The sequence below is a fragment of the Marmota flaviventris genome, chromosome 11 (assembly GCF_047511675.1).
Source record: "Marmota flaviventris isolate mMarFla1 chromosome 11, mMarFla1.hap1, whole genome shotgun sequence".
In the NCBI taxonomy this organism is placed as follows: Eukaryota; Metazoa; Chordata; class Mammalia; order Rodentia; family Sciuridae; genus Marmota; species Marmota flaviventris.
The window spans coordinates 171,792-196,844 of NC_092508.1; the positions used below are offsets into that span (position 1 = coordinate 171,792).

At 50.1% G+C, this 25,053-nt stretch overlaps 1 long non-coding RNA gene across 2 annotated transcripts in view; it reads right to left on the reverse strand.

The window, feature by feature from the left end:
* Window positions 1–25,053, reverse strand: part of LOC114105304 (uncharacterized) — a 55,254-nt gene that overhangs the window by 29,539 nt on the left and 662 nt on the right. Inside the window, exon 1 of one of the 2 annotated variants that reach the window (XR_011709191.1) lies at window positions 13,991–17,374. The exons of the other annotated variant lie outside the window; for it this stretch is intronic. This is a non-coding gene — a long non-coding RNA (uncharacterized lncRNA). Of the gene's footprint in view, window positions 1–13,990; window positions 17,375–25,053 lie in introns of those variants that run through there. 2 annotated transcript variants of the gene reach the window in all.

Consider the following 25,053-nt stretch of genomic DNA (forward strand, 5'->3'; position numbering starts at 1 on the left):
ACAAGAGACATAAACACCTTTTTCTTTGGGGTAGCTATGACGGTTCCTCTGACCTTAAGGGTTCTCAGGAAGAGAGAGTGAGAGCACATGCTGACCCCTTTTATTGAGGAGAAGCTATTCAAATGAGGCAAGGGGTCAGGTTTTAGGGGGCTGAGTCTATCTTCATGATGTCCACTGTCAGCAGGTTGACTGACACCTGGGTAGGTCACACACAAGGGCACAGTAAGAGAAGGGGACACACACACAAGGCACTTCCAGGAACATTCTATCCTAAACAGGGCAAGGGGTAATATTAGAAAGGAACAGGTGAGCGTAGCTTCACTCATGGGGCGGTAGCAAGACACACATGCATGAGACACCGACCCTTGAACCCAAGAAGGGTGGGGAAAGCTCTGCCATATTTCTGTGACTGAGTGCCTCAGCACCCAGCCAGAGAGTATAACTCAGTCATGTGTAAGGTTGGTCTCCCACACCCTACATATAGCGCCAGCCAATTAAGAAGGATTAGGACAGATTTCACAGCCTGCCCAGAGTGCCCTCGCTGGGAGTACCAAGATGGAAATAGTAGAGTTTTTAAGCCATATGTGTTAGATTCTTTAAGGGGATTTATGGGGAAGGGATATACTAAGCAAATTAGGATTATTATTGATAACTCCAAATTCTATGAGGTCATTTGAGGAATTTAATCAAGGGTTTCTTCCTAGGGATAGTGAAAGAAATTTTCAGGACGAATATCTGCTTACAAACCAGTCTTCTAGACAGGGATTAATAAATGCTTCAGACCAAAATTTTTATTAGGGGCCCTGAGTGTCTCCCTGATCCAGAAGACAGCAGAAAATATCACCTGGATCACAGAAGAACCGATATGTATTTCTCAGTGGCCTATCCCAGGGGAGAAACTTAAGATAATTCATATGTTTGTTAAGGAACAACTTCAAGCTGGTCATATAGAATCAATGCTTAGCCCTTGGAACACCCCCATTTTTGTTATTAAGAAAAAATCAGGTAGTTGGAGGTTATTACAGGATCTAAGGGCCATAAATCATGCAATTCAGCCCATGGGATCATTACAGTCTGGACTTCCTTCCCCTACAGCTATTCCTTTGGATTATAGCTTAATGGTAATAGACCTGAAAGATTGTTTCTTTTCAATAAAATTACATCCTGAGGATTATGAAGAATTTGCTTTCAGTGTCCCAGCAATTAATTTTAAAGAACCAGTTATGAATATTGCTGGAAGGTTTTGCCTCTAACTGCTCCTGCTCCCACAGGAGCTATATGGAAAATATCAGGAGTTGTTAAGTGGATTCATTTAGCCCACTCTCCCCAAAAGAGATTAATTCGTTTTCATGACTCTATTGCTCAATCAGTAATAAAAGGCAGAACAAGAGTTTTACAACTAGTTGGATCAGAACCTGATATTATAATCATTCCATTTTCTGTTCAACAGAATAATTGGCTTTTTCAAGCTTCTAATTTATGGCAAATAGCTTTTGCTTATTTTCCTGGTCAGATAGAAAGCCATTATCCTCATGATAAAATTATTCAATTTGCACTAATAACGCCGTTTACTTTTCCAAAGATTGTATGTGCACAACCAATAGACCCTAACCCTAACCCTAACCCTAACCCTAACAGTGTTCACTGATGGCTCAAGTTCAGGTAAAGCAGGTTTTTAAGTTGTGTTCATATGATACAAACCTCATATGCTTCTGCCCAAAGAGCAGAGCTACAAGCTCTCATTTGTGCCTTAGATTACTTTGCAAATTAGCCTATTAACATTTATTCTGACAGCTTATATGCAGTCAGAGTTACTAAAAATATTGAAACTTCAGTTTTGGGGTACACATCATCACAAGAGCTATTTAAATTATTTCATAACCTACAAAGGGTGGTGCAAATGCAAAAGCACCATGTTTTATAAACCACATACAGGCTTATACTAATTTTCCAGGACCTCTGACTTCAGGTAATGAAAAAATTGATAAATTGGTAGCTGTTTGTCAGCAAATGTCTTTTTATGATAGTGCACAAGCTTCACATTCTTTAAATCATCAAAATGCTTCTAGTTCACATAAAAAATTTAATATTACCAGAGAACAAGCTCGTCAAATTGTAAGTCATTGCCCCAAGTGTGTTATTCACACTCCATCTCTGCCATCAGGGGTAAATCCCTGTGGATTAAAATCAAATCAATTATGGCAAATGGATGTAACTCATGTTCCTCAATTTGGTAAGCAGTGTTTTGTCCGTGTAACAGATTTATTTTTGCTACAGCCCATGCAAAGAAAAATGCTCAACATGTCATTTCTCACTGCCTAGCTGCCTTTGCAGTATTAGGATGTCCTTTACAGATTAAAACAGATAATGCAACAGCTTATGTAAGTTCTTCTTTTCAACAATTTTGCCAAGAATTTCAGATTGACCATAAAACAGGTATTCCTTATAACCCCCAAAGTCAAGCCATTATAGAATGAGCTAATTTATCTATTAAGCTGCAATTACAGAAATTAAAAGGGGGGATAGGACTATGACCCCCCCCAAAAAAGTAACCTCAATCATGCACTGTTTGTTTTAATTTTTTTTTTTAATTTTAATATTTATTTTTTAGTTATCGGCAGATACAACATCTTCGTTTTGTATGTGGTGCTGAGGATCGAACCCGGGCCGCACGCATGCCAGGCGAGCGCGCTACCACTTGAGCCACATCCCCAGCCCTGTTTTAATTTTTTTAAATTGTGACATGGAAGATTACACAGCAGCTGAGAGACATGTCTTCCACAGCAACAGGCCCTTTAGGCTGAGTTTTGTGGAAAGACTTATGGACTGGTCAATGAAAAGGACCATATCCAGTGATTATGTGGGGCAGAGGTCATGCTTGTATTTTTCCAGAAAGTGCTTTTCATCCTATTTGAGTGCCTGAATGCACAATCAGTCATGGAGGAAATAGAACCAAGATTCAAATGACTGAAGATCGACTCAGAGAAGCCTTCTCTCAAAAGAAAGAGATTTTGAAAAAAGAAGATGATCCAGCAAGATTCAGCAGAAAAGCTGTTCTCATGGGAAGACCTGAAGAAACTGACAACACACGCTTTGTGAATGATTCGGCTCTTAGGGAGAAATAAGACTCCAATGATGATGCTTGCCATGGTAATAGCATTACTTGGCTGTCAGGTAAAAGGGAGTCAAGCAAACACTTATTGGACCTATTTCTAAGATCCACCTTTAGTACACCCAGCCGTGATGACTGGAGAATCCATCCCAGTGTTTACTAATGACTCATTCATGATGGGAGGATTTACAGATACTCATATTACTCCCAATCATGTGACTAGATTTAATTATTCTGGCTACAGTGCCCAATTACCTTTGTGTTGGTCCCACGATAAACATGCTGGATGTCTAAGAGTATCATCTGAGGAAAAGACAGCAGTTGGGAAACCTAGACTAATTAATTGTACTATTAATGGAGACTTAAAACCTTATACTAGATCAGTTATTAAAATGGGACTTTCTCATAACAAACCAGTCATTTCTGCAGAACCTCCATGAGGTTCCTAATTGTCCTAATAGTTCTGCAATAGAAATTGGCACCTTTCCTAGATGGATAGATTGTGTAAATACCTTTCCAGTACAACATAAGGTGTCTAAAGATAGTGGGTATATTTTAGAATGGTCTCCAAAAGTTGATAAAAGACAATTATGAAAAAGTTTTGCTATGACACCTGCAGGATTTGTTAGCAATATTTTGACCTGGAGTGAAGGTGGTATTCAAAAGGATGTTTGGCACTTAATTGCTGCCTGAGAATTTTTACATTTTACAGATAAGCCTTTACCAGAATTTGTGGGCAAGAGTTGTAAGGAAGGTTCTTGCTATGGCTTATGAGCCTGTGTTCAATCTCCTTATGTTTTAATTATTGGAAATGTGAAAGTTAAATGGGTAGATAATAGATATATTGTAACATGTAACAAATATAATCTAAATAATTGCATTACCAGATATAAAAGAGGAAAAGGAGTGCTGATACTTCATCAGCCCTCCTTTGTCTTATTGCCAGCTAATATTTCAGAGCCATGGTATGCTGATGGCATGTATTACAACAAATACATGCCCAACTAGTGAGACCTAAACATGCCATTGGAATTACAATAGCTAGAGTTGTTGCCTTGGTTTCCTTTATTGCCTTGACAGTCACAGCTTCGGTGGTGGCTATATCTCAAAATAGTCAACATGCAAATTTTCTTAACAATTTGGCTCAGAATACTTCCAAGGCTCTTCACAATCAAATAAACATTGATGAAAGGATTGAGACTAAGTTATATACCTTACAGGCAACTGTCATAAATATAGGTAATGAGCTTTCGGCTTTAAAGTTTAAAGAAAGACTCAAATGTCACGCAAGTTATAAATATGTGTGTGCTACAGCCGCCAAGTACAATACCTCCCTGTGGGATTGGGAGGAGGTTAAAAACCATATATTGGGTATTTGGCAAAATAATAATAACAGCTTGGATCTTTTGGAGCTCCATCATCATATTCAGGATATTCAAAATAATAGAGCTGATTTTTCAGATCCTTCTTCCTTAGCTAATCAAATATTAAAAGAATTAAATGGCTTTAACCTCAGAAACATTCTTAAAAACTCTGCCTGATATATTTTTGCATTGTTCTATTTGCTCTTAATTCTCTTTTGTGTTGTAATTATAGGATGGCAAGTCTTCAAAGCAAGAATTTGGGGACTCAAGAGAGTAAATCATCACCTGCTTTTTCAAAGAAAGAAGGGGGAATATGTGGAAGACCATCCTTGCACATGACTGAGTTGCCTCCCAGGCTGGGTGTGAGGCAGTCAGTTGCAGAAATGTGGCAGAGCTTTCCTCACCCTTCTTGGTTTTGAGAACATGTCCCTGTGGAGGCATGCCTTACCACTATTCCAGGGATTCAATCACTTCATCTGACATTGCAACACTGACCCCTTTGACCTTCATTGGATAGGATTTTCCCCAGAGTTTTTAGTTCCCCAATAAAAGCCCTCTCCCTAGATGCTTGCTCTCTTGCTAACCTCTTTGTAAAACCTCCCTGACCGCAGGGGAACTTAGGGCTGAGAGCTCAAGGAGCCATCCCAGAGCTGGTTTAAAGGTAAAACTGTGTGTCTGTGTCTTTAATTCAAACTCCCTGAGAATTTTCCCACATGACCAAATTGTTCACATCCATGCTGGCTGCAGATTAAAGAGGCCTCCACTTCAGTGCAAAAAAATGAGCACAGGAGAGAGGGCCTCTCACTTCAGTGAAGGGACTGAGCACAGGAGAGAGGGCCTCTCACTTCAGTGAAGGGACTGAGCACAGGAGAGAGGGCCTCTCACTTCAGTGCAGGGACTGAGTACAGGAGAGAGCCTCTCACTTCAGTACAGGGACTGAGCTCAGGAGAGAGGGCCTCTCACTAGGAAATAACACTAGCAAAGGAAAAGCCTGAAATCCACAGTCTGGGATGCTGCCTGGGACCAGAGGGGCCCAGCAAGACTAGGAGTGTTTGGATGAGACCCGCTGTGAGGACTTCTCGCAGTGCTGGCATGCCATGGCAGTGTTCACAGTGTCCAAGTGCACTCAGCATCTGGATGTGTCTCAACCCTGAATGATTTTTCCTGGGAGTCCCTGTGGGTCTACCAAGCTACGGCAGAGCAATCCCTGCTCTGCCTCTTGGCCAGGGGTCTTCTCTGAGTCAGGTGGGCCCTCCAGCTGCTCTCCTGGGTTGGGGTTCTCTGGCCATTTTTTATCACTATCCCCTTAGGGGCAGCCACCATGGGCACCATGAATCAGCATCATGTCATGGCTCAAGACAAACACTAACACCAAGGACAGGAATCCCCGAAAGATGAGTCAATCTTCAGGACTTGATGGAGAAAGCAGAGAATATGGCCTGAGAGTGGAACTACAAATCCAAGAGGTTTAAAGAGAAAAGTTCATCTAGCATATGGTTTTGGAGATTAAGAGCCCAAGACAGGGGCCAATTTGCTTGGTGTCTGGTGAGAACAGCCACTTGGAGCCAGTGTGTGGAACACTTCCCTCTCACTTCAAAGAGAGACAGGTTCTATGGTCCCCTTCAGGGCATGCAGCATGGCCCAAGGACCTCCTTCCTGCCCCACCTTCAGTCACAGGGACACCTGGGTTCATTCACATCCACCAACCTGGGCACCCACACCACACAGGACCACACTGGAAGCATCAGGGTCAGAGGGAAGCAGAAGGAGTTGGGAAAGTGGGCAGCACCCTATCATGGCTCAGGGGGTCAGGAACGAGCGAGGCAGAGCACCCAGCCTGGGATGGGCCAGCTGGAACAGTGTCTGCCACTCTGGAACACAGGCTGTGTCTGGTTTTCTGCACCAGGCCCTAGGGCGATGGGCAGGTGGATGGTGGCCCAGGCCAAGAGGGCCCACAGAGGAGATGGGAGTGGGCTGCGGTGGGCAAGAAGAGGCAGGGGCCAGGCACGTTGACCCCATACGTCACTGGGGTCATGTGTGGGGGCAGACATCAGGCAGCATTCTCCCGCAGCAGGCAGGAGCCTACCACAGCAGCCCTTGAGGCTCCCTCCTGGAGGCTGGACTCCAGAGGCCCCTCCATAGCTGCAGGCCACTGTTTTCCCATCCTCAGTGGTCTTCCTCTACTTGTTACTCAGTGTTCCACTTTCCCCCTGCAGAGGACACCAGGCACGCTGGGGGAGGGCCACATTCAACCTTCAGCACTGGCTGAGACCCCCATCTCCAAATACGTCGCTGTCCCAAGGCACCAGGAGTTTGAGCTCCAATTCCTAATGGGAAGAAGCACCAAGAAGGGGCGGGGCTCCATTGCGAGAAAATCAGAAGTCATGTAAAAGACAATGATCACGCTTAACTTGAGAGGCCACAGGCCCAAACACGGCCAGCCACCAGACACACCTACCCAGAAAATTCCTGAAGGCAGAGCACAGGCCCTGAGCAACGAACTCCCTCTCACAGACACCACAGCCTCCACATGGTGCTGGGAATGACAGGGATTGCCACGTGAGGGACAGAGCCAGTTCCAGGCTGTCCAAGGAAGGTCCATGCACTGTCCGGGGCACGAGCCTGTGAGGGACAGAGCCAAGCTCCTGCATACCAGTGCTGGTCCTGCACTGTCCTAGCAGAAGTTTACAGAGTAACTGAGCTCTTTCCACTATTTCTCTTCCAGAAGGTGAGTAAGACCACACGTTGAAGAACCCGGGATGAGTGACATGTGACAAGGATGTTTTGAAAGAAAAAAAAAGTATCATGAAAAACAACCACGAAGTGCAGCCATGAGGGGCCACAGCACTGCCCAGAGCAAGTGAGTGGCTACAGCAGTGAGTCCCAGGTGCCCAGCTGCAACAGGCCCACACCACAAGCAGGCACAGGTCCCTGAGTCTCCATAGTCCAGCCTGATCCTGATCATAGCATGGTAAGAAGAAGCAGAGCACCAGTCACAGCAGACAAAAGCACCCTTTCACCTCACTCACAGTGTGAACCAGTCAGTCAGAAGGAACACACATCACTGCCGAAGTCCACACCCAGGAAACTCACATCCCACACAGCCAGTACCAACACATCCACCCTGCATCCCACACCACAGCACCTCCACCCATCTATCTATCCCTATACCTCCATCCCCCACCCCAAAACTTACATACACATCTATCCCTCATCCCACATGCTGCAACTTTATCCCTCATCCCAACCCTACAAAACAATTCTGTCCCTCATCCCCCACCCCCTGCATCCACATCCTACATACTCCTGTGTCCCTCATCCCACAACCTACACCTGCACACCTTATCCCATTCCTAACTCTAACCATAACCTCTGTCCCTCATCCCACAACCTACACCTCCAACCCTCATCTCACACCCTACATACATCTCCATCCCTCATCCAACATCCTACATACTCCTCTGTCCCTCACCCCCAAAACCTACATGTACACCCCTCATCCCATTCCTAACTCTAACCCTAAGCTCTGTCCCTCATCCCACACCCTACTTACACATCCATCCCTCATCCCACACCCTACATACACCTCTAACCCTCAACCTACACCCTACATACTCCTCCAACTCTCATCCCACACCTTGTGCACACTTCCATCCCTCATCCCACACCTGACATACACCTCCAACCCTCATCCCACACCCTACATACTCCTCCAACCCTCATCCCACATATTACATACTCCTTCATCCCTCATCCCACACCCTACATACTCCTCCATCTCACATTCCACACCCTACATACCCCTCCATCCCTCATCCCACATTTTACATATTCCACCATCCCTCATCCCACACCCTATATACTCCTCCATCCCTCATCCCACATATTACATACTCTACCATCCCTCATCCCACACCCTATATACTCCTCCATCCCTCATCCCACATATTACATACTCCTTCATCCCTCATCCCAAAATCTACATACACCTCCATCCCTCATCCTACACCCTACATACACCTCCATCCCTCATCCCACACCCTACATACACCTCCATTCCTCATCTCACACCCTACATACACTTCCATCCCTCATCTCACACCCTACATATTCCTCCATCCCCCATCCCACACCCTGTGTACACCTCCATCCCTCATCCCACACCCTACATACTCCTCCATCCCTCATCCCACATATTATATACACTTTCATCCTTCATCCCACACCCTACATACACCTCCATCCCCCATCCCACACCCTACATACTCCTCCATCCCCCATTCCACACCCTAAATATTCCTCCATTCCTCATCCCACACCCTACATATTCTTCCATCCCTCATCCCACACCTACATACTCCTCCATTACTCATCCCACACCCTACATACACCTCCATTCCTCATTCCACATATTACATACTCTTCCATCCCCCATCCCACACCCTACATACTCCTCCATCTCACATTCCACACCCTACATACACCTACATCCCTCATCCCGTACCCTAAATACTCCTCCATTCCTCATCCCACACCCTACATACTCTTCTATCCCTCATCCCACACCTACATACTCCTCCATTCCTCATCCCACACCCTATGTACTCCTCCATCACTCATCCCACATATTACATACTCCTCCATTCGTCATCCTATATCCTAAATCCTCCTCCATTCCTCATCCCACACCCTACTTATTCCTTTTTCCCTCATTCCACATATTATATACTCCTCCATTCCTCATCCCACACCCTATGTACTCCTCCATCACTCATCCCACACCCTTCATACACCTCCATCCCTTATCCCACATATTACATACTCTTTCATCCCCCATCCCACATCCTATATACACCTCCATCCCTTATCCCATACCGTACATACACCTCCATCCCTCATCCCACACCCTACATACTCCTCCATCCCCCATCCCACATTCTACATACACTTCCATCCCTCATCCCACATATTACATACTCCTCCATTCCTCATCCCACACCCTACATACACCTCCAACTCTCATCCCACACCCTAAATACTCCTCCAACCCTCATCCCACATATTACATACTCTTCCATCCCTAATCCCACATCCTATAGTACACCTCCATCCCTCATCCCACATATTATATACTCCTCCATTTCTCATCCTACACTCTACATACTCCTCCATCCTTCATCCCCCACTCTACATACACCTCCATTCCTCATTCCACACCCTACATACACCTCCATTCCTCATCCCACACCCTACAACTCCTTCCCTCATACCACACCCTACAACCTCTTCCCTCATCCCACACCCCAACACCTGCAACCATTCATTCACCCTTTCCTCCTTTGCTCTTAAGGGTTGTTAGAAGTTGTCCAGGGAGGAGTACTGACTTAGGTCTGTTTCACATTTGCTATTGCTAAGCTAAACACATACATTTCTGTTCACTGTTTTCTTTGGTAGACATTTCTATGAGAAGTGGATTCTATCCTGGACAAGGTCAGTGGTCTGTCAATTTTCCTGGGTGGACCTGACAGGCCTAGAGAGAAGCTGCTGTTCAGGAGACAGTAGGTGGGCAATTTAGCACACCATTTGCACCAAGACACCAACTCCAAAATCACCAGAAAGTTCTGGGATGGGGCAGACTTTACAACCTTAATCTCTAAGTAACAGAATCAGCTGCTGCCTAGCAACAGGGATCCCTGGGGGCCAGAGTGGGACCACTCTCAGAACTTGCCAGCCACCAAGGCTGGCAGCCTCGCTGCCTCTACTGGTGTCCCCTGCCTCAGGACCCACACTGTCTTCAGGCTACCACCAGCAGAGGCCTGAGACACAGCCGTGGCACTCTTCCTCAGCAAGGAGAGACCCCACAGGGCTCTGGCCTCTGCCCTCCCCACCCACCAGCACCCCTGCCCTCCCCACCCACCAGCACCCCTGAGCCTCTTGTATGGGCCTTAAACTGACATGGTGGGGCCCCTCTCTCCTCCCTGCACTGCCAGGTTCTGTTCTTGCTGGGTGCCCTGACACCTGTGTCTGGCAGCCTGAAGCATAAGCCCTGGAGTCTCTGGCTCCTTCACCAGGATGCCAGTCCCAGGGGAATGGACCCAGGAACCAGGGAGGCTGTGCTCAGTGCAGCTCCTCTGCCCCATGAGGTGGGGGTAAGGTAGGTGAAGGCAGAGGATGTCCTCTTAAGGCCACCAAGGCTTTGCTAATGTAAGTCATGACTCCCACCACAGAGTCCTTCTCCCCACCTGGAGAGGGCACCATGAGTCACATCTCATGCTCCTAACAGGGTAAATTTTAGGGTTCTCACTGAGGAGAGGGGCCTCATTTTCCTCCCCAGAGAAACCTGGAGTTAAGAGAGAAGGACTGTGGGAGCACAGGGGAACCAGTGAGAAGCAGCCCCTCAGCAGGACACCTCCCTACAAAGGAGAGTCCACAGCCTCCTCACCCTGGAGGGCCCCGCTGGCCAACCCCCAAGAACACTCCCGGTCCTGGGCTGCCCCGGGGTCATAACGCTGGCAGGTAGACCAAGGACTCCACTGTCCACAGGGGAAGAGCAGCTCCTGCTAATTTCCATAGCCAACCTGGTGCCCAAGGGGCCACCTCCTTAATGTCCAGCTGTGGAGAGCGGTGACAGAGAACGGGAGAGCAGGGTCTGACATCGGGGTCCCTGATGGCCTCATGGCTGTGGCATGCCTGGTGCCTGGGAAAGTTTCTGTGCAAACGTGTGGGATGCCTAATTGCTATGGTAACACCCTCCATGAGGAGGCTCTGTGCTGGAGTCTTATCAGCCTCGACCTTGACCTCAGGCACACAGCTCCTGGGGATAGAGGAACCTTCTTGCTAGACAACCACAATGTTTCACCAGCTCGCTGCTCCTGAACCTGCCTGCCTAACAGTAACTTTGAACAATGGACTTTCTGGAGAGCTGCACCATTCTCCTAACATTGCACATCGCAACTGTAGAATGCAGCTGCAGAAAAGCTGCATAATGTTGCAGCCCTGTAACTTTCTGGGTACAAAGAATAACACTTGCATAGTCTTTAATCTTATTAATGAGACACATATAATAAAGATTGCTGGTGTGATTCTTTAGAACTGCTTCTCCATCAGAGAGCAGTGCTTCCCCCAATACCAGTTGTTATCTTCAAAATCTGTGCATATGAGTCTTTATTCTTCTAATCTCCCATCGCCCCTCGCCAGAACCTGCTAGTTTAGACGTGCTGGCCATGGTATCCAGCCATCCTGGGACAAGGCCAACCAGAAGCTGGGCCTGGGGAAGAGGAATAAGACTGCCAGTAATGGGGCTGTCCCATGGGGCCAGCGGCCTGGTCCTATGCCCCCTGCTGCTCAGAAATGGGGTCTCTGGGGATCTGGTCCAAGTGTCTAGTGGACGTAGTTACCAATTCATCCACCAACCTCACAGGCTGCACTACAGCTGGACACCCATCTCACTCTCAAGGTCCAGAGCCCATCCACACAGAACTGACAAGAACCACATTGGCAGCCATAGCATGTGAGGCCCCAGGGAGCTCAGGCCACCTTGACTAGGCAGGCCACGTCACCTCAGGCCACCAGTGTGCCGGGGCATGGTCACCACACTTACCACCAGGGTGGCCAGGCTGGGCAGGCCCATGAGGAGGCTCTGCATCACCCTGTGTGTCTTGCTCCCATGAAGTGAAACAAGGAGCTCAGGCTCTGTCTAGCCTCTCTGGGGTTCAGAAGTTTCCCGAAGCATGCCCCAGGCTGCTTCCCTGGCAGAACATCTCCCTCTCCAGTCATGAGGGTCCTGAATAAGAACCCCAGCTGACGGGCAGTGAAACCAAGCAAAGCCCTACAGCCCTCTGGACCCAACAAATTCTCCAGCAGAGTGCTGGGCAGCAAGCAGACCCAGGCTCCTACATGTGCAGAGGTGCTGAGAGAGACAGCTCAGCTGTCACTCAGATCCTGTGACTCACAATGCTGAAATTATCACCCCATCCTTAGGCTCCACAGTTAGTGGACTCACAGGCTAGAGGAAAGAAACAAAATGCTGCAGAGCCCCCAAAAGTTGCCAGGGAAGTCATCTTTGCTGACTATTGAGCCTTTGCGCGCCCAGGACAAGATAGCTGCCTGAGGCCCTGCTGAGTCTACAGAGAGGCTCAGCTTTAATGGATCCTCAAGAAAGAGCATGAGGTTCTGAGTGCATCTGGCCAGGTTCACACCAGCTGCCTGCAAAACTGACAGGGTGCAGGCTGCTGGGTTCCAGATGCTCAGAACCCAAGGACCTTGGCCTTTCTGGCACACGGAAGGTGCTCAGTGAAATCTATGTCACCTGGATTGAGGATTTTCTGTTACCATATTCTTCTAATCTATAAAATGTTCACAGAATAAATATTTATGATCAACTGCATTTCAAGAAACTGTTAAGCCTTCTGACCACCTCCTACTTCACCTTGATCAAAATATGTACATAAAGCTCAGCCTCACCACAACAGTTACACTATACAGAGATTCGTGCTTTTTCCAAACTCCTGCAAAAATTTCATTGAGTACACAAAACATCTCAGAAAATTTAGAGATGCTTATTTTTATAGTTGGAAAAGTTGGGGTTTGGAGAGGTACTCATTTTCCAAGGTCACAAAGGCCATGAGAGTCAGGAGACTTTGCACTGTGCTCAGGGACATATCTGTGAGTGTCTGGCTATGGGCTGTGTCCCTGTGTGGTGGGCAGGAGGCTGGGAAGAGCAATCCTGAGCCATGCCAGACAGACTTAGGCCTACTCCCCTGCAGAGGAGCATAACTGCAGCACTCAGCAACACTCCTGATGTTGGTCCCAAAGCACCAGAACATACATCTCTACTCAAGGGTTCCCTGCGTGCCCTGGGTTGTCATGTTCCTCACAACTTAAACACTCAGGGTCACTCCAGGTGAACTGGGCTGCACAAAATAATCACACAGAAACAGAGAAATGCCTTGTTCTTTGGGTCCTGTGACAGCTCCTCTGACCTTAGAGGTCCATGGAAAAAGAGAGGGCACTTGCCGAACCCTTTTACTGAGGCAAAGCCATTCAAATGAGGCAAGGGGTCAGGTTTCGGGGGACTGAGTCTAGCTTCATGATGTCTGCTGTCAGCAGGTTGACTGACATCTAGGGAGGCCACACCCAAGGGCAGAGCAAGAGAAGGGGACGCACAAAGGGTATTTCCATGGAACTTTCTATCCCAAACAGGGCAAAGGGGTAGGATTACAAAGAAATAGGTGAGCATAGCTCCTGGACATGCCTTCTACTTCCTGGGCTGGGACAACAATCAAGCATCACAAAATGTAGTGATCCTCAGAGCCTCTTGCTTCAGGATGGAAGGCATGGGTCATTCAGCCCCACACTGGGTCCAGTCCTTGGGGATAGAAACTGGGGCTGGGGATGCTGCTGGGCTGCTCCTGGGGTCTCCCACTGTCCCTGCAGTCTTAAAGGCTTCTGGTCATGTTGACAAAGAAAAAAAAAATGAGACACAACTCCCCAAATGAACTCCCCAAAGAATTACCTGGAGAAAAATGTCAGCACCAATAACCAAGTACCCTCTGTTCCACGTGAGATCCGGGCAGGCCATGCTGTCTCCAGTGGGTGTTTGTAGAACTGACCATGATGTCCCAGATGGACAAGCATGGATGTCCAGAAAGGAGGGTGTGGAATCCGGCTCCAGACTCAGGTACTTGACAAGCCAGGTGAGAGGAGAGAAACCTGGTGAGACCAATGGGGAGGACCGTGGGGAAGTCCAAGATCAGGATCCCAGGTCTCCGCAGCCATCTTGACAGGCACATGAGGAAATGAGGCAGATGATAGCCCCAAAGTCAGCTCACAGTGGAAGTCATAGACCCTGCAGAGCCAGCTGCCACCTGAAGTACTCCGAGCACCACTGCTGCTGGCACCAACTCCGGAGTCAGGCTGGACTTCTCCTGGTGAAGACAGACTCTTGCAGCAGTCCTTGTTATTAGGCTGTGGGAATCTTCCAGAACAGCCACACCCTGACTGTCCCTCATGGTCACGTTCCCCTCTGATTGCACAAACACCTTTGCCTTGATGGCAGAAGTCCAAATCCCAGGAGCACCAGATGGTTCCTCGCATCCTCCTGCTGAAAGTCCTTGGGAAGCCCAGCAGGTGCCCTGGCTGCTCATGAAGAAGAGAGATCAGTGAAGGAGACCAGAGGCAGGGGGGTGGACGGGACACCTCAGGGAGGGAGTGAGGAGAGAGAAACCCTAGGCCAAGTGTGGGGCAGGGCCAAGCCCAGAGTCTCCTTCCTCCTGGCCTGTGTGATTCACCACAGGTGAGAAGGGTGTTCTGAAGGCTCCAGATGTGAGCTGGGTGACATTTCCATTCCTCCTCCTACCACCTGTGTGACAGGCAAGCAGGGGACCCCAGGAAGGGAAGGGAACCATGGCTTCGGACCCACAAGCCCCTCGAACACTACGTCTGTTCCCAGCTCATCCCCTCCAGGGCTGAGCTCCTGAGAGCCCGTGAAAGACCTAAGCATCCTCATTCTACTTGGGTCCTCATTTTGCTCTGAAACTTAACCCCTGACTTACTGCAGTCCTAAAGTCAGGAAAATACCACAGAAAAGCTCTGTAGAAAGAGTTCTCCGGAAAGCCGCAGATGGTGATCACCTAAGACAAGCAAGATATCGAAATATCTGAAATTCCAGATGGCCCCACCTAGGTGTGGTGACCAATATCTAAAGTAGAAGCCCTGCAGCTTGGCACTACCCCCCTTGTGACACCCTCATGGTTTAAACCAATCATTTTTAAGTGCGTCAACCCCTTGAACTAACCAATAATCCTTTCCAGATTCTTTCCCACCACTTGATACACTAATCATGTTTTAGAGTTGTTATTTGATTTTCCCGTGGTGTGTGATGATTTGCTAAGAGATGCTGTGATGTATGTGGGGGTCCCTGCCTTCCCCCAAAGAATGTATAAAACTGCTGCAAACCCTGGGCTCGGGGCCTCTCAGCGTCACCAGTTGCTGTGTGCGAATGGAGGACCGAGCTAGCTCGCAATAAACACCTCTTTGCTGCTTACATCGATCTTGGTCTCTGGTGGTCTTTTGGGGGTCCCAAATTCGAGCATAACACCCAGAGGCCAGGAGCAAACAAGCTCGGTGGCCAACCCTGAGCAATGCAGCTCACCTGGAGTCTCCGTTAGATGACAGAGCAGAGGCAGGTGTCCTTAGAGACTGGGATGGGCTGTGCTCCAAACACAGGCAGTGTTGGACAACAAGGATTACGAGGACTGGGTGACCCTGACCTAGAGACCCTGAAAGAGCCAGACCACCATGACCCCACATGACTCCTGTGATTAGCAGAGTGAAACTCCCCAGCCAATGTCTCCCCAGCGCTTCTCATGACCTGGGCCCCAAAAGCACACCTCCCTCTGGGGGGCCTGCAGGTCTCTCTCTGCACATGTCCTGCTTGGTCCTGCTGTTTGTGCCTCTCTGACAGGTCCTGATGTTTCCTTCTGTGGTGAAAGCCAGGACTATCAGGGTCAAGTCAAGGTCTCCTTCTCCCTCTGAACTTTTGTGGACCTTATCCAGTGATAACAGGAGGGCAGCAAGGCACAGAGAAAGGCAGTCCTGGTCTCGGAGATGGTGAAGCCAGACTTACAGATAGGGAGCTATGTAGTTAGGTAAATCGGGTCTAATATGGAGTAAAATCAGGAATGAAGGCCATGTTGAGAATGGAGTCCAGGAAAGGGGGAGTTGAAAAAGTCCCCAAGGCCCAGAGCCTATCCCAAGGAAATGTTAATGAAGCAGCTCCCAGCAAACAGGGAGATGCAACCCAAAAGCCCTCCCTGCCCAGATTACTCCTTCCCACCTACATTCCATCACTGCAAGATGACAGAACAAAGGACAGGAGTGTGACAGGAACGCAGGAAGCTGAAAGAAGACCTTAGCTATAAAAAAAAGGGAAGACCTCCCCCTTCCACGGATTCCACCTCTTGGTCCCCTTCTTCCTCCAGGGAGAAAAATTTTCTGCTGCCCTTTAATAAAGCTTTACTTTCCACTCTGACCTTGCCTCGGCTTGCTTCTCTGGTGTTATCTTCAGCATTGAGGAAGCAAGAACTCGTCACCAGTAAACAGCGGTAACACTGGTGAGGACAGAAAGACCAGAGAGGACGTCTCTGTCTGAGGAAGCTGCTCATAGTAGCTGAAGCTTTCAGGACCAGCAGAGGCAAGAAGGAGGGAGGAGACCAGTGGGGTCCCCTGGGCACTGCTGGGTGGGAACTCCTATGGGGACTGGGACAGAGCTTGGAGGAGACAGGGCTCTCCCCTCTGTTTTGTGGCATTCCTGCCCCTCGCTCATTGGTCACTATGTTCTTGCCCCAGTTCTCCCTCAGGGCACTGGCTCCAAGCTGCCACACACAGCAGAGGACACTGGTGGTTACGCAGGACTACAGGGGCCCCCACTACCCCCCACCCAGTCCTGCTCATGCTTTTCTAAATTAGACATCACTTTTCATGCCTCCTGTTTAGTTTTGAACCACAGGACCACGGTAGCCTGCTCCTGATTTCCTTCTGATAAATCTTTGAGAGGATTTCCGTAACTTCCACTAAACTTTGCCAAATTCAATACCGTTGGTGTTTAAATATAACCTAGAATCCTGCACTGGACCAGGTGGGGATGAGAGGACACACTCTCAAGGGCAACTGCCCTGGGGCTGGCCACATCCTCCACTCTGGACCTCAGCATCCACCTTTGTGAGAAGAAAGGGGCACCATAGTCCCTTGCCCAACATGTGCCAGGGCTCAGAGCACTCCCAGTTCTAGAAAATACCACAGCACAGTCCAAAAGTGGTATCTGGCAGACAGCCTGAGGTGCTGCAAGACACATGTGCACCAGGGGTCCACTTCCCTGCTCCCACTCACCCCCAGAGAGACCTCTGGAAACAGAGGGCCCACACCCAGGGGAGCAGGCCCAGACAGGATGGCCCACACACCAGGCCACCCAGAACATGCTGCCATTTGCCCAGAATGAAGGACACGGATGTGAGACAAGGCCAGTGAGGGGCAGTGAGGAAGTGGCCTGCCTGAGCCAACAGGACCTGGAAGGGCACAGCAGGGCCAGCCTCCAGCCCAGCAGACACACAGCCCAGAGCAGAAGCCCCTCCCCTGGGGAGCAGAGCCAGGGGTCCCCCATAGCTCTCTAAAGCTAGGCCATCTATCATGAGCACCCAGAAGGTTAAATGGTGGTCCCCAGAAGAGAGGCTGTGTCCATGGGGAGCCCATGAACATGGCCTTATTTGGAGTGAGGGCCTTTGTGATGTAATAACAGTTCTCAAGAAGACAGTGTTCTGGATTGGGTTGGACCCTAGATGCAATGACAGGTGATGATAAGGGCCGTAGGCAGGGCAGACTTCAAGAGGCAAGTCTACCTGCCAATCACTGGTGTCCCCACTAGTGGCACCTCCTTAGGGAGCAGAGCCTGGGCAGGTTCTCCTTGGACCTGGAAGGAGCTAGCCCTACCAGCACCCCGAGGGTAGGCTTCTGGTCTCCAGGGAAGTAAGAATAGCCATTATTGAGAGTCACCCAGGTGTGCAGCCCCGGGATGCGCTCGAGATTTCAGGAAGAGAGCTGGAAGAGAGCTGGAAGAGTCAGGAAGCAGAGGGAGGGCAAGGTGCTCTGAGGAGGGGGTGCTGAGGCTGAACTTGCACAGGAGGGCACAGTGGGTTAGTGGGGGCACTGAAGAAGCAGGGGCACCTGTGGTGGGGTAGGGGATGCAGCCATGTCCCCACGCCTCTCTTCTTCCCCAGCTTGCACTCCAGCCTCCATAGCAGAGAATGGAGCCACACCAACCCGCTGGCTGGCAAAGGAACATGAGGGAGGTGACCAGGCCTACAGGGTCCATATGAAAAACAAGAACTGGAACCAAGTTAGGTGGAGATCTTGAGGTCCCACAGCACTGAGAACACTAGATGCACTGCACAGGGGGCTGAGGGGTGAATATTTAGGGAGGACTTTGGAGTTTCTCAAGCCAGACTGGTGGCAGGGGATTCTGTGGCACTGCCCTGTGAAGAGCAGACAACAGAGCTCCGTCCTCCTCCTTCCTCAGGCCAACTCTGAGTCAACAGGGCTTGGCCTCCCAATTCGGGACCTGTTATGAGCTTTACATGAGGACACCCCTGGGAAGGGAGGATACTACACCCTTCTTGGAGCAGCCAGATCTATGGGACAAGAGGTCAAGCACGTCATATGTACAGCAGGACATAGGCGACCCAAAGCCAAGACCCCCAGGGAATGCTGGAGAAGTCCTGGCATGGAGATTGCTCTTGACCATATAGAGGGTACTCTGCCCAGCCTCTCTGAAGGTCTATTCATTGAAGACCAGCCCTTCCTCCACACACCCCAACAGCTTGCGCCTGCAGTTGGAACATGCTAAATCACCAACCCTCATCTGCTTGATCATTAGGTCTGTACTGCTTAGGATGCAGCTATGAAGGACATGCTCAGAATCATTGCCCAGGAGCAGAGCTGGCTGGGAGAGCCACACAAAGGGATACGCTGAATGCACTGTGGAAAGAACACAGAGAAGCAGTGTGCATTCCTCTCCCAGTGGCTCTTGAATCAGCAGTAATGTGGGGGCCTGAGCCGCATGCCCACCCCGATGGGGGAAGCTGGATTACTCTGTGCCTCTGCGCAGAAGCCACGTGTGCTTGGTCTACAGCATTTCCACGTTTATACTCATGGCCATTTTTCTGCTGTCAGGGCACTAGCAAGCTGCCGACTTTTACCATCACAGCCTGGGAGCAAGCACGTCCACTTGGCTGGCTGCCAAATGGGGGCAGTGGGGGAGAGGAGCTCAGATGCAGGGGCAGTGGTTCTTGGCCACTGGTGATGACGGGGCCTGTGAGCCACATCCCAGCTTTCTGCTGCTCCTGCATACGGCACCCCAAGGGGCGGGAGAGCATCACAAGCGTCTGCCAAGATGCTGGTTCTTAGGACAGTAGCGAGCCTGCAAAGCAGCAGCAGAGACTGCCCTGAAAGCCACGCCCGAGGAAGCAAACCCCCCCATGTGCCCTGCAGGTCCAGGTAAGGCCTTGTGTGGGGGACCAACCTTGCATGTGACTGAGTCACTCCCCAGCTGGGTGATTGAGGCCTCAGGCAGCAGCATACTTCTAGATGCCCCGTCCTTCTTGGGTTTGAGGGACCAGTGTCTTGTACATGGGTGTGCCTTCTTACCGCCCCACGGGTGGAGCTATGCTCACCTGTTCCTTTGTAATATTACCCCTTGCCCGTGTTTGGGATAGAATGTTCCATGGAAGTGCCTTTTGTGTGTCCCTTTATCTTACTGTGCCCTTGAGTGTGGCCTACCTAAATGTCAGTCAACCTGCTGACAGTGGACATCATGAAGATAGACTCAGCCCCCTGAAACCTGACCCCTTGCCTAATTTGAATAGCATCTCCTCAATAAAAGGGGTCAGCAAGTGTGGGTGCGCTCTCTCTCTCTCTCTCTCTCTCTCTGCAGACCCTTAAGGTCAGAGGAGCCATCACAGCAACCCCAAAGAAAAAGGTATTTGTGTCTCTTGTGTGGTTATTTTACGCAGCCCAGTTCCCCTGAAGTGAGCCCTGGGTGTTTTAGTCCCAAACAAAACCTGGCAGCCGTGTAGAGCTACAAGGACTTGCCTAGCAGCCTCCAGTTCCAAGCGTCTGGCCACGCCCACACAAGGGCCACGCCCACGGAAGCCGGCCATTCAGGTCCTGGGTTCTGAGGGACCTCCCAGCGCATAGGACCCAAAATGGAAACTGGAGGAACCCCGTGGACTTCTGGAACCTAAGGGCACAATGCCTAGGAGCGAGAGGAAATGGCTAGCGAACACGGCAGATGGACAGGAAGTTTCCAACCCAAAGAAGAGAAATATGGTGAAGGAGCCAAGGAAGCCTAGGGAAGCAGGGCGAGGCGCCCTGGCTCCCGCTGCAGGGGAGGGGCCACCCCCAGCCCGCGTCTTCTGCTGGCTTCCCTGGCCTTGTCACCAAGAAAACATGTACACTGGCGACGTCCCAGCTTAAGGACCCAAGGCAACCCCTGGCTTCTGTAAAAGGCAAGGGGAGCGTTTAAGTAAAAGTGGAGTTCACAGGCTCTGGGGAGTCAGAGGGCAACAGCAAAGGGGGCAGTGCAAGTGTCCTGTGGAAAGTCCCCACATCTTCTACAAAGTCGTGGATCCAGATGCATGTGTAGCCCTAGAATAACTTCCCAGAAGGGTAACACCAAGAAGTTTAAGTAAAAGGCCAATAGAGGAGTAAACGAGGTACACGGTGATTAGGACCAGAAATAGTGTGGACTGAAAGCTTTTTCAGATTTTGGAATCTTCACACACATGATGAGAGGTCTTGTGGTTGGGATCCAAGTCAAAACAAGATGGCTTTGTGTTTCATATACTTTATGGGCTCAGGTGACCTTGCTCCACATTGGTAGTCGTCTTGTGCAGGAAACAGATCTGCGTGGTGGCCTCTTCCACTTGGTGTCACATCAGCACTAGAAGGCTTCGGAATTCAGATTTCAAGATCAGCAATGCTCAACAGTGTAAAACACAGTCAGCTGACCCAGAAAAGGCAGGGATGGAGGAACACAGGAACAAAGAACCAAGACAAATAAAGACAAATCAGGGTTCAAAGTGAACTGTGTCCATAACTACGTGAAATGGAAGTAGACACATCTCAAACAAAAGGCAGGAAAAGCCAGCTGCCTGCATCTCCAGGATCTCACTCAGAAGGCCGGGCACCAGGGCTGTGTAAGCCAGGGAGGCCGCACAGGCACCAGCGGAGGAGCACTGACATCCAGCCAGGGCACATTCCCAGAGACAGAGAGGCCCTTCCACCGTGGCAAAGGGCCAGCTTGTCAGGAAGACACAGAACTCTCAGTGCCGAAGAATCTCATAACAGCTGCAAAATGTATGAAGTAAAAATAGAACTGAACAGAAATGAAAACTAGACTCAGTCACAGTCGGTGGTCACCACCTCTCGGTTACTGGCTAGACAAGCACATGAGACTCAGCAAGTCAGAAGATCTGGAAAGCACTGCCTCCAGCTTCAGAGAATGCAGATCTTAAGTGCATGAGGCACATGCATCAGGCAGGACACAGCCTGTGTCAGGCCAGAAGAGCACATCTCCATTTCGGGAGCGAGATGCTGCACTCATTCCCTGGGCACAGTGGAATTAACGACAGGTCATTCACAGAATCTCCAGATCAACAAGATGATGCTAGATAGGCATCATGGGTCAAAGAAGAAATCACAAGGAAATCAGAAAACATGCCAAACAGTAACCAAAATGTCAGCCAAAATGTGTGAGATGCAGCTAACAAGTCTGAGGGGAGGAGGCTGAACAGTGGCCAGTGGGCCCTGAGAGGGTCTTTGACTCCCTAGCTGTCAAGGACATGCAGAGGAAAACATCACCAGACCTCCCCACACACCCTGCTAGATCCCCAGCACAGTGTGGAGCCCCGAGGGCGAGGGCTGTTTGTCACCCAGTGTTAGCCCTCACAGAGTGACCGCTTCAGATGCAGCTTAAAGAAAAATAAAAAAGGCTTTCTGGGCTGGGCCACCTTTGCCTCCAGTGTCACCCAGTGCGTGGTTCCCAGCTGTGGAGGACAGAGGGATGGAGGGACAAGCAGGACATTGGGAGGGTGGACCAAAGGGTGAGTGCCTAGCTGTCCCTGGGCCTCAGGTGAACCCAGAGGTGGCAGGCACCCTCCACGTGGGGCTCCCTAGATGCTGCCTCTGGAGGTAGAAGCAGCCCTCCGAGATTGTGCATCTGCCCAAGGCCAGACCTGAGTGTTGGGAGAGCAGAAGAAGGCACCTGCGCCCGCCTGCTGCAGGTGTGCAGTGGAGAGACAGCCTGCTTGGGACAGGTCTGGATCTCTTCCCCGACCCCTGTAACCAGGGATCAGAATTCCTGGCACCCACAACCCTGGGTCTATGGGATACAAGTCATTGAGCTACCTGGCACCCTGTGGGTCTGTCCTGCAACCTCAGTTCAGACTGACGCACTCCCCTCCCTTACTCCCTTCCCTTCCCGTGTACCATCCACTGGAGAACCAGAGGACTCCATCCTTCACCTCCCCTGCAGAACAGCCACTCACAGCCCTGCCTGGCCAAGAGGCCTGCAGTCAGTGTTGCTGCTGCTGCCGCTGGACATATGCTGGGAGGGACAGTAGCCAGCAGGTGCTCCCCATGCTGCTGCATAGCAGAAATGCAGAGCTGGAGGCAGCTGTGAAAAATCACCCCTTATTCCAGTTGCTCCCACCTGTCGCAAAGACTCCCTTCCTTACCTTCATGCAAGGTGGCAGCAGAGCAGGCCACTCCAGACCCCACCAGAAGGACATATCCATGGCCATCTGCCTTGTCTCAGACTCCCTCCCCACCCTTCTCAGGAGGGCCCCCATGGAACTTTCCAGAAGGCAATTTCAGGCCACTCTTGCAGATGGGGACTGGGCTAGCATGCAGACAAATTCTGCAACAGCAGTGAGTAAGCTGTCCTCTGGATTTTCAACTAAGAGAAAAGCAGCGAACACATTTTGTATGGAACACTTCCACAAAGGGCATCTGAGCCTGGCTGTGCTGCAGAGGGTCATCCAGCTTCCTCGCCAAGTGCCCAGGCGGGGGCCAGCTTCAGTCCTGGGATGAGGAATGGAGGTTTCCATCAGCTATCTAGTTCTGGAACTGGGTTTAAGTCATTTTCTTCTTGATCCATGGAGGCTCCCTGCACTCCCCCAGTTTCTCGCTCCAGTGACCGGGAGAGCCCAGGCCAGCTGTAGCTGTGGAGGCTGGGCAGGCCTCCCCCATGGGCAGGTGCTGTGCTGATCACACAGCACCCTCACGGTGCTCCCTGGAGGGACCCAACACTGCCCCAGGACTGGTCCCACCGACAGAACATTTCTGAGAGTTTTGGTCCCATGTGAGGGCACTGGTGACCTGTGTCCAGGGTCCTGAGTGCTCAGGCTGCCCACAGGAGTAGCCACAGGGACTCAGACCATCACCTGCAGATGTCCATCATCGGGTGCCCTAGGAGGCCCCGCTCGGGCAACAAGGGAAAGGTAAGGATGTAGCCAAGTGGCTGGGCTCTGTGTGCTGGAGAAACCGCAGCACACCCCCATTTTAGCACAGATCCCAGCAGACAGGCACAGCTGCCTCAACAGGAGGCATCCCAAAGACAGAGTCCAATGTAGGAAGTGCCCCAGGGTCCAGCCCCTCCCTGCCTCCTCTGCACAGGGATGCAAGACTCCAGGCCCCCAAAAGGGAAGGGAGGCTGGGCACGGGAGGCCTGTAAGCCCAGTGATGTGGAAGGCTGAGGCAGGAGGATTGCAAGTTCAGCAACTTAGCAAGGCCCTGTCTCAATATAAAAAAAGAAACTTGGGCTGGGGATGTGGCTCAAGCGGTAACACGCTCGCCTGGTATGCGCGGGACGCTGGGTTCGATCCTCAGCACCACATTAAAAAAAATAAAATAAAGATGTTGTGTCCACCGAAACCTGAAAAATAAATATTAAAAAAGAACTCTGTCTCCTCTCTTCTCTCTCTCCTCTCTCCCTCTCTCTCTCTCTCTCTCTCTCTTCTCTCTCTCTCAAAAAAAAATTACTGGGAGTGTAGAGTGCTTGACTAGCATTTGCAATGCCCTGGGTTCAATCCTCAGTACTGAAAAACAAAGTTTAAAACAGCTGGGGCTGTAGCATAGTGGTTAAGTGCCCCTGTTCAATCCTCAGTACAATAAAAGTAGAACAAAGAAGAGACGGAATCCCCAGCCTCCCCTCCAGCCAGGACCTCTCATGAGAGTCCAGGGTGGGTTTGTCCTCTTTTCTGTCAGGGCCACCAGCTACCTGAGGCCACCCAAGACCAAAGCTCAACCCACTATGATCCTTCTAGGGACTTCCATGGCCTCACCGCAGTCCAAGACCTGCCCGTCCACCTGTATGACAAACCTGGCCCTACACCAGCCCTGCAGCGAGAAGTTACAGACCTCTGCAGGTGAGTCAACCCTCACACAGGTGCATGAAACCACATTCCCTCTGTCCACCACAGCGTGATGGGAAGTGCACCAGACCCTTCCAGTGGAGGTGCACCTGCTCTCACAAGTGCCAGGGGCCTGGTGGCAGGGAGCCCCGTCTCTAGGAAACTCATTTGCCCAGAAGGTTGTTCTCATTGTGAGTGTCTTCCGTTCTAGGCCTATGGCTGCTGATGTCTCTATATCAGTTTGGTCACCCAGTGTGATTATTGCTGCACCATATTTAAGCTCCTGTGAAGGCTCCAGTGGGGACTGGGGTGGAGGCTCAGATGCCTACAGAACTTGAGTCCCAGGCCTGCAGTGGCTTGTTACTGCCCTCTGCCTCAACTGCCATTGTGAGGTAGGTATGTGCAGTATTCAAAACAGCTGAAATACTGAGTAAGCTCTGCCAGAATCCGTGTGCCTGCCTCAGTAGCTCTCGTTTCCATTAGTGAAATCTAATTAATATTAATTATTAGTATAATGAAAACTAATAGTGATACTGAGGGTGCGTACCAGCTTGTTGGGTTTTAAGGAAATCAACCGAGTAAACCCAGAAGCACCTTCACAACATCAGTGACC